Consider the following 10541-nt stretch of genomic DNA (forward strand, 5'->3'; position numbering starts at 1 on the left):
CCCAAGGCCCCTGCCCCGGCAAGCCGGACACGCCCTGACCTGCAGTGAGAACTGGGCCGATACACAGCAAACCAAGATCCCTACGGTGTGCAGGTGGGGCCCAGCCTGCTGTCCCGAAAGCCGTGCTCAGAGTTCAGGGGATATCTGAGCTGGGAGAAGCCTAAATGACGTCTGGCACAAGCAATAAATGCTAGAAGAATGAGACACAAGCTCTGCTCTGATGCTGACTGAATCACGCTCAGATAACCCGAACAGGCCTACCACACCCAACACAGGGACAGGAAATCAAAGCTTCTCTCAGCCGGAATAGTGAAAACTAAATTACGGAGTTCCAGGTGTTACACTTGGAACAAATGATAAATACAGTTTAAAAGTATCTGCAGATCTTCAGTTGGATCAATTCAGATGATGGTTTCACCTCAACAACATGGACAATTTATAGGTCATGGATGTTAAATACTGCAGAAAAAAGCAAGCATTCCCCACTCCCAATACAAGCAGCTATTCCTGGAACTTCAGTGTGGTTTTCTTAATCCCCTGCAAGTGAATAGATCTACATAGATCTTTCAGAAATATGCAGTCACCCAGTCGATTTGATTCTGCAAGAGATATTTGTCTCTGTCAGTAGAAGTATTTTTTGTAGGCACAGACAGAGGTGGCAGACACAGGATAAAGTTTTAGGCTTAGCCAGGTGCATAAAAATTGTGGTGGCAAAAGCTGCCAAACACAAGAGACAAGAACACAGGCTGCAAGGCACTCTAATTGCTGGAATGAAACAAGATAAGCGGTACAAAAAGGGAGAAATATTAGGAAATACTACACTCGACTTCAAACATGGAGGCAACAGAGTAGACACATGAACTGGTCATTCCAGAAGGTGAAAATAATGTAAATACACCTTTTCTGGTTAAACAGAAGTGACATGAAGGGGAGAGCCACAGGAAAAGGCATATCATGGAGCAGTGTTTTGTCAGAATGTGTCAGTGCCAATATTGCATTAGTTTGACACATTAGCCTTGTTTTTGGCAGGCCACTGTAGTTATTTCTCTGTGTATTAAGGAACCCGTCTTTCAAAATTAATTCCTGGTTATCCCACTTCAATCACTGTCTGTCACTAACAGTTAAATAATTTCCTCTGCTTTTCAGGTTTCTTAGGAAAAAAACCTGGCAACTTGGAAATGTTATTCACACATCAAAAATACTTACAGTCCTAGAAGTAACAACCATTCTGTACTGCAGCATTCATTACAGGCTTTAAATAGGGATATGCGGCCAGAGAGTCAGTTTGCCTCCTAATGGCTGCATAATCCCTCAGGGACAATTTTTTTAACCCCCATCTCTTGTCAAACATTCTTAATACAAAAGCAGAAAAGCATAACCACAACACCCTCTGCTAAACAAAGTGTTTTCAAGATATACATTGCATTTTTGTATACAATCTGCTGAGTCACATATTAGAATGGAGGAGGAACATAATCATTCTCTAACCTTTTATCTTTTAGTCCTCTACTGCAGCCTGTTTCAATGACACTACTTCCACTTCCTTAGACATTTATCTTTTTACTAATTCAATACTTCTTAAAATATGAAGTAGCTCATATACTACCATTAATTTTGGCTAACTACATCTTCATAGGAACAGTTTGCAAAAAGTTTGATATCAAGTGAGCTATTATTATAACCAACAGTTTCAGAAATGCCTCTAACATCCAACTCAATCATCAGTTATTCAACCTTGGAATCACACACTGACCTCTCTGAACTTATACAAATTTCAGGGACTGCTGAAGTGATTTCAAAAGAAAAAAAAAAAGATTGACAATAGAAAAAACTCCAGTATATTCAGAGTCATGAAGATACAAACATACTCAAACGTGTTACGAATTCCCTCAATTGCTCTCTGTATATGTAGGTCAACTGACATCAAAGGCACTTGTCTCAGCTGGGGAATTTAAGTAGTATGAACAGCAGAAAATAGTCACGCTTTTGGCACAACAAACCAACCCCTAATACCAAAGTCATTGATCCTGCCCATGGAAATACGATATATTCTTCATATCTTCAAGGAAAATGTCTGCAAAACCAGTGATTTAAGGAAGGCAGCAGTCAGACTGAGCAAACCAAAAAGCCTTCTGCTAGGTGCCAAACAGGGAAAGGGAATTAATTAATGGGAAAACAGCAGCCAAGTGCCTGTATCACTCTTCAAAACGAGACCTAAACCCATACGTCATATAGGATATTTCTGAGGATTTACCCAGAACTTGGAGGGTTTGTATAGCACCTATCCCAAGGGGCTCTGGTCCAGGACCACTGCTCCTAAGCACTACTGTCAGCTTTAGGCTGGATAAAGGGCTGGGACAAGAACTGCACTTACCGCAAGCTCAGTGTCTGGCTGTGTCTGCCTCACACCTATTTACTGGAAGAAACATGCTTCAACTAGTAAGTAAGGCAGTGCCAAGAAAGGTTTTCATTTTGTTTTCACATTGTTTGGCCTCTGAACTCCCTTGAAATATTTGCATAGAAGGTAAAATTTTAAAGTGCCAGCAGCTCATTCAGCTGCAGTTCCCTGTTTGTGACCTGGCTTCCTGCAGGCTGAACACAGCAATCCAAGAGAGCACACTTTGCTTGGCTGGGGCTGCACAGAGTCCTGGGGGTGGAAAACCAAATATAATTGTGCCAGCTTCCCATTCTTCCCTTCTGACTGTTCTCTGTGATTGAGATTCAGCCTGTAGTCTATGGACATGCTGTAGGTCCATTTCCTCCATCCTCTCAGTGACGTTACCATTGCCAACTCTATCATTCTTTTGTTATTGCTTAATATTGTTTGATACTAATTTTATCTTTTGTTTTCCTCTCTCATTCAATTCAATATACCATTTTCTTCTACCTCACCAACATGACTTTTTCCTGCTATTATTTTCTTATCATACTACTAGAGGCTTGATGTGCTTAACTTGAATATTCAGTTTAATTTCCCCTCAGACCCAACTTTATCTTTGCAATAACATCCTTGCACATGGGGTCACTCCAGCTGATTTTTCTCACTTCTACTTTTCTCCTCCATCTACACAGATCTTGCTCACTTCTTTCAGGATGCTGTCTACAAACAACCAATGCTGCATTAACACTGGAGGTATGAAGGACAATTTTGCCAATATGTATTGTCTACTTAAACCTGTTGCTTCAATTAAAAGAAGAGAGGGGAGGGATCAGAAGAAAGAACTTTCTGGTCTAGGTGTGACTGAGCATCTATCTAGTGTTGCTCCCTGATTGTGTTGCAAGAGGATAATATAAATTCCATTCTGATAAGCATATGTATCAGGCAGACCTCTGGCTGTTGTTTTTGGATCCTGATTATTTGTGTCTAATTTGGGAGCTGCCATGATACAAATACACACAGATTTGTTATTACCTCTATTGGTAATTACAGGTTACAAAGACAGTTAAGCATAACTTAAAATCTGTGCTAGTTGGGTTCCCAGGGTAACAACTTGGGAAGTTATTATGTCTATAGCTACATATGGAAGAAGGAAAGACTCCTGCTTAGCACACCTACTCGGTATTAGTAAAAACTCTAAGAACACTGAATGGGCTGTTTTGCTTGGGAGAAGGGGAGCTGTGTTCTGGGTTGTTTGGCTTTTTTTTGGGAGGGTGGGAGGGGGTGGAAGGAGTTTAAATATTACAGAATTGTAATCCCACATTTTTGAAAAATAGACTGAATACCAGAATATCAATGCCAACTGTTATCTAACATAATACCAGAGAACCAGACATCTTGTTAAGTGCTCCACCTAACAACCTAAGCCCTCGGATCAATTCTATTCTGCTCACTCTCATTCCTACACTACATGCACATTCCTGCACAAATGTTATTCTCCACTCAGAATTTCATTTACTTGAAATAATCCCTTTTAAAGAGCAAGACTTGATCTCTGGAATGATATTCTGTGTTGGCCAGATCTCTAGTATTTTGTTATGAGTGTGTGCTCTACAAATGAAGCATTATAATAGGTAAGGTGTGTGTCATTGGCTGGTTCAGTCTGGGAACAGAGAGTGAATGCAGGCATAAGCAGTGTGCTTATGAACAGATGATCCAGGTTAAACACTGGCCCCTGGGTTGCCTGCCTTGCAGTGCTGTGGGCTGCTCTGTGATCTTAGACTGTTGCCTTCTGACTGATCAGGCCCATCTTTCTACTGTTAACTCTTCAGTGTGAAGTTTAAGCATTGCATCTGCCAAAGAAAATGGTAAACAACATAAATTATTTCATCAAGACACAAAAATAAATGAGACTCATCAAATTGTTTCCAGTTTATCTTCACCTGTTTCACAGAAAGTCTATGTTACAAGAAAGGTGATGTAACCTTGTTTAAGGAGTGTATTTTAGCAATCACTGTGACTGACAAAGATATGACATGTTTGACATGCCCTGAAGTTACTTTCCAAGCAGAATCTCCAAGTGCCTCACACATAAGAGCCTGACAGTAAATGTTCTTCAGAGCTAGTAAAACATCCACCTCTCCACCAGTTGGCTGCATCTTAAAGGTGATGTCTGAGTTTCTTTTTATATCCTGATACTGGTTCATCACTGGATTTGCCTTCAGCTACTTCTCAACTCTGTATATGTGAAATAATTGTCTGCTGTTCAGTACCCCTCTTCTGCCACCTTCAAGCATATCTGACTACAACCTTAGCTTGAAGTCTAACTTACTGTCAACTGTTTTCTTAGTTTGAACTCTTACTTTCAAGCATTTTCTTCCTCACCAGTGTAAATATCACCATCATCCTCATTTTTTTATCTTTCAATCTCAGTGGATCCTTCCTCCCCAAGACTATTGGCACACTGAGTTTGCCTCCACAATGAACCAGATGTTTGAGTGATTTTGGATCCCAAATCAAGACAAGCGAGTAACAAAGCAAAATATTAGCTAAGATTATAGTGATAGTTAGAAAGAAACTCCTTTAGATACTCACAAAAACTGATAACAAGCAGTCTTGGGACACACATGCAGGTCTATATACAAGTCTCTATCACTTGGCAAAGCTCATGAAGTTTAGGTCACTGTGGTGCAACCCACTGTACTGGCTGTCCACTCTTCAAGGCCAACAACACAGAACCATCTGTGCTCTGTCAAGACACTCAGAAGGAAGTAAAACCCCTTTTATAACTCTCACCTAGCTGACACAGCTAACATGGGCCACCAACTTCAAATGTGCTGTAGGCTTGTCCTCCTGACTCAGCCCAGGCTACTGCACCTTCTTTCCCTCTGTCTGGCATGAGAACTAGAGTAAACCACAGAGGTTTGCACATTAAGTGACACAGACATCCAGCCAGGAACATGGGTAAGTTAAAAATGTAACCCAGCAACTTAACAAAGAGATAGCAAGTGTAGCAAAACCTAGAAAACTAACTCCTCTGGCATATGTTTCTCATGAGTATTACTTGTATCTGGAACACAAGTCCAACAATTCTCAACTGTGAATCACCAGCAGCTTGGTTTTTCAGTGTGCCTCAAGGGAGTAATCATCTAGTGACTAGGAGAGGTCTCCTAGATACACACAAACACAGAAATGAAACACTTGCCAAACCCCTTGTATTGGTATTGGAGGCTTGAATAAACTCCAACGTCTTTACAGTGAATGAAAGAGTGGCAGGATATAGAAACAAACAGTTGCTATGTGTGTAACCATATTTCAGTGCATTTACACAGTCCCTGGGGACTTCCTGATGCCCTGCTTGAGAGCCAGCTGCCTTTTCACCCAAAAATCACAGTCGGAGACAAAACCAGGACTGTAAATCCTTGTCAGATATTAAAGTTTACTTTCTGTTCCCACATTATCATGAATACCCTCAACCACAGTTTAATGTACTTTGGGTTGTGAGAGCTGCAGTTCCATCCGAATCCAGGTATCATGCTGTCTTTGGTGCTAGAACTAATCCTTTAACTGGCTAAAAAAGATCAAATCTCAAAACCAAACCCACTATGCTGCGTTCAGCTTTCTCAGCAATATCAGCACAATGCTGCTGGTATAAACAGGCTACCAGTATACATTACAATGTTAAGAAGAGATTTTGAATCCATTTAGATATCACAGTGCTTAAAACTATCACAGCTGCCAGCTCTAAAATAATGTTCTCCAGACAGCCACCACACTGGAAAACACAGTAAAAAATATTAGCAGTGCACGTAGGAGCCCCTGACATCATCCAGAACAGAGCTGCATGAATAATCACCATAGAGTTTTTGGCCCGTCTTGCCAAAGGACAGAAACAGCTACAAAAGATGGAAGCTGCCAAAAGTCCTCAGGGAATTTTTTCCTAGGAATAGCGTTAAAAGCTTTAAGCGTGTTCTGCTTCATTGTTTCCCATCATTATGTGCTCTTTCCACTTCAGTGACTCATAACACAAACAGTCCCATGGTTTGGATTAGTCTCTTGGCCTCTGCCAAAGTACTGGGGAGGCTGTTGCACCTTAAATATGTACCTAAGAATCCTGGGGAATAATTCTGAAAGGTTTAAGGAATCTAATTAAGCACCACCTAAACTTTAAAACTGCTTACACACCAGGTTCCCATGGCAAATCCACAGGCCACTAACTACATACTGCAAAAATTATGTCCTTGTTGTTTAACATCATGCCACCTCTGAAATGACCCAGCAAAATTAATTTTTAAATCACTTACAGTGAGAAGTTCATTGAGAGTGGTCAACATACAATTTCTACAGCAATCTGGAAAACAGCTACAAATTTTCAATTAAAATCAACGAATCTGTGAAATAGCACAAAAGGGATTTTTTGTGGCTTGTTTCAAAACATATCAACTTTGTTTTAGTACAAAATAGCATAAACCATAGGATTTTGAGAAAGTTCTTGCATGATCTGAACTTCATTACCTAAATTAGGATCAGCTGAAGTACTAGCTGGGCATTAACGATGCCTTGCAAGACAAAGGAATGTCACAGATTCCTAATTACACAGTACTGTCTACACTGATGTTTTTGTTGCTCTTTCAAGTGGCATCTTACAGCTTTAGAGAAAAGTTAAGGCAAGGAAAGGTGACTTCAAAAAGCTGTTGATTGAGTGGCTGCTACCATGGGATTTGTTTCTGCCAGGCAGGCTAAGACTTGTTTTTCCCGGTCAGAAGCACAGGTCTGAATTCTAAAACCAGAGATCTCTTCCTCTACTGAGTAAGAAAAAGTATATTAAAAGCCTATTGTTTTAGCATGGAGTACACATAATACTTAACATTTTCACTCTTGATTGCAGATAAGCCTTCAGTAAACACTTCTACTGGAGCTGGATAACTTTCAGTGCAGTGTCCTGCACATCAGTAGCCAGTGCTCACATCAGGGGCAGGTGAGGAGACAGAACAAAAGGCTGCAGTGTCAACACAACTACAGCTAACTTTCAAACAACTTCTCAACACTGAGGTTTATTTTTCTAATGCTACTACCCTCCAGGAAGTTATTAATACAAGAATGAGCAGTCATCAGTGTGTATAGAATAACTGAGTTCAGCACAGCAGAAGAAAGAGCCCAGCTGGCTGATCAACAAGGACAGACATGGAGAGCTCGCCATCATCCTTTCCTGTGGGGAGAGGATGGACCAAAGAAAGCCTTTGGGAAGGTTCTGCCAGTACAGAAAATGAGAAGCCCAAATTTAAGCCCCTCCTGAAACATGCGCACGTACACACACACACAGGAACATGGAGCCACAGACATTCTTTAGGCCAAAGAAATGTGTACAACACCCTTATCTTCTCAGTTTGTCTGTCTGGGCTGGTAGAAAACCCATAAATGGAGGGCAATGTATTTTTTTGATACCTAGGATGTTGTGTGAATCATCTTCCCTGAAGAGGACAGGAAACAAACTTATTTATTCATGTACCCACATACAAATTTCCTGCTTGTTAATTAAACAACCAAAGAGAATGGCTATAGGTTTACTGACCCACAAGATGCTTTTCTCTAGACATAGCAACAGTGTCAGCACAAAATTCTCTCCAGGTTTCTCAACCTCCATGTGCTGCTTTTGCACTGAACAAGTCACTCTAATCAATCTCACTGTGCATTCTGCTTAGGTTACTTGCAAACAAGCCAAAGAACTTCAGCTGTGATGCGAGTACTTGTTAATTTACAAATGGCTACAAAAGCTGTTGAAAGTAGCAGGTGCAGCTTTGCAATAACTATACCTCCTTTTTATTTTATTACTTCTGCTATAAATGAAAAATATTCAGAGAGCTGCACAAGGTTACTGTCCTCCTGTCAGTCAAGGGAACAGAACTGCAGTTAACTGCAAGGTTCTGAAATAAATAGGTTTTGACTGCTGAGGTAACTTTTAACTACAAGACCTGCTCAGCCATGGGCTTCTGACAGCTTTTTCCTTCCCTCTTTTTTTAAGCTCAAATTTAATCCAATCATTAAAATATTTGTTGAAGTGCTCAGTCTGCTTGGCAGCACAGCCCACACGACAGACAGAGTGATGGATGACTTATTTCAGCAGGAATTTTTTTTTGCATTCCGCCTGTTTTTTATTGTGAATTGTTTGTGCAAAGATTTGGTAGGTGGAGCTTTTGAATGAATTGCAGCAGACCTGGCAAAGGATGGCACTCACGTTGTTCACTCAGATATGGGATAAACAAATGTTAAAGATAAAAATCATGAACAAACATGAGTTTTCAACCTTTTCAAAATTTCATCATTATTCCAAATTTTGTTTTCAGTGATAAAATTAAATTCTAAACAAGCATTCTCATTTCATTTAAAGATGCTTTAAAATAGTTTCTGAAAAATAAACCAGAAGCATTGATCTCAGCATGAATTTGACAACACTGATTCTTAACATGGGTATTTCTAAGTTTATTTTCAGGAAATCCCTACGTTTTTCTCTCTATGCTAAAGTATATCAGAAGAACTGACATGGGAAGATGCAAGAGAACTTCAGTAAGAAAGGCTATGCTTCATCATCCCTTTCAAATCATAGCAGAACGAGCTGCAGCAGTGTGTTAGGGAGAAAAGAGTAACAGCCACAGCAAGACTTTCTGTGGGATCTGTTTGGGAAAACAGTTGAACTCTCGGGTACACAGATGCACCCTCACATCAGGCAATTAATCTAAAAACATAAATTCTAACTGAGAATATGTGTTGCCAGTAACTGATTCTGTGCCCAGATGTATGGAATTTGACACTTTCCCCTTCAATTTTTGGTCTGAAAAAGCGCTAGAATGGTCAATACCTTCTTTTCACAGCTGATCACCTAAAGGTACTTGCACGTGAACCTACATATAAACTCTGGAATCAGTCTATTTTGAGATCACAAAGTGTCTTTGTAAGGAAATGCCCACACTTTCTGACTGTGTTTGTACAGAGGATGGGCATTTTAACCCCGTGACCTCCCCAGGAACACCTTTAGTACATGTGGAACAGATGGGCAAGTCTTCATTTGGCATTACTTTATCATCTTTGATGCTGTTTTGTGGAGGAATTCATGAGCTCCTTTTCTACCTAAACATACAAACCTAACTGTTCTCACAGTGCTCACACAGTGCAGTGCTAGCAAAGGACTGACTACATTTAGATAACATTAACAGCATCATTAGAGTACCACAGTCTCATGTTTGCTATTTCTCTGAAGGCATTAGTTCCTAAAAGCTTGAAATTATGCAAGAATTCAGGACTCTGTGGACAAGGTATTGGTAGGGAATGGACCAGCAGTCTATAGGTGTCACTCCAAAGTAAAATTTCAAAAATACAATTTCAGTTACATTTCCTTGAGTATCAAAAGGCTTGAAACACTCAAAAGTATTTCAAAGATTTTTAAAACCTAAAACTATTTTAAAACTCTAATTACCTTTGTTCAAAGGATCCTGATGATACCTGCCATGGCAGAGCTTGCTCTTTTCTTTCTTCCCAAATTGTATTCACTTGGAAGTAAGTGAAAAATGAGAGGCTTGTGGTATGTGCTTGTTCTTGAGGCAGGTAAGGTGACATTCCTGGCCACTCATGCTGCCACACAATGGAGGAATCTCATGCACAGGTGCAAAACTGTTGAGCAAAGTACCTCTGAGAAAGTTTCAGAAACTGAAATGTATTCATGCATGTTTTGGAACAGCTGTGCACTGCAGTGTGAGCTACTTACCTTACCCTGTCAAGCTGAAGGAAGCAAAGAGGTCAATTAGATTTTAGCTGTGGTCAACAATACCAGTATCCTTTTCCTTCTGGCTCCTCTCAACAAGGACACTGCCCATTTCAAAAAAATAAAGAACTACTTTTCCTCAATTCATACCATCAAAAATAGGAAACGCACACTTGTAAAAACGTGCTGTGAATACTCAGAAGGATGTGGCTGCTATATTTCCAGAATGAGAGAAGATGTCACTGAAGTCAGTAATAGCCCTTCATTCATAATTCCCCACATAGTTCTGCTACCTTATATTTTATTGATACTGAGTTTAAAGTGACACTGTTCTTCTAATATTTATTGAAATATTTTAATCACAAACAATAACAAGACTGTATTCTGCACTACCTCTGCTGTTACATG

This window comes from Poecile atricapillus, chromosome 11 (assembly GCF_030490865.1).
Source record: "Poecile atricapillus isolate bPoeAtr1 chromosome 11, bPoeAtr1.hap1, whole genome shotgun sequence".
In the NCBI taxonomy this organism is placed as follows: Eukaryota; Metazoa; Chordata; class Aves; order Passeriformes; family Paridae; genus Poecile; species Poecile atricapillus.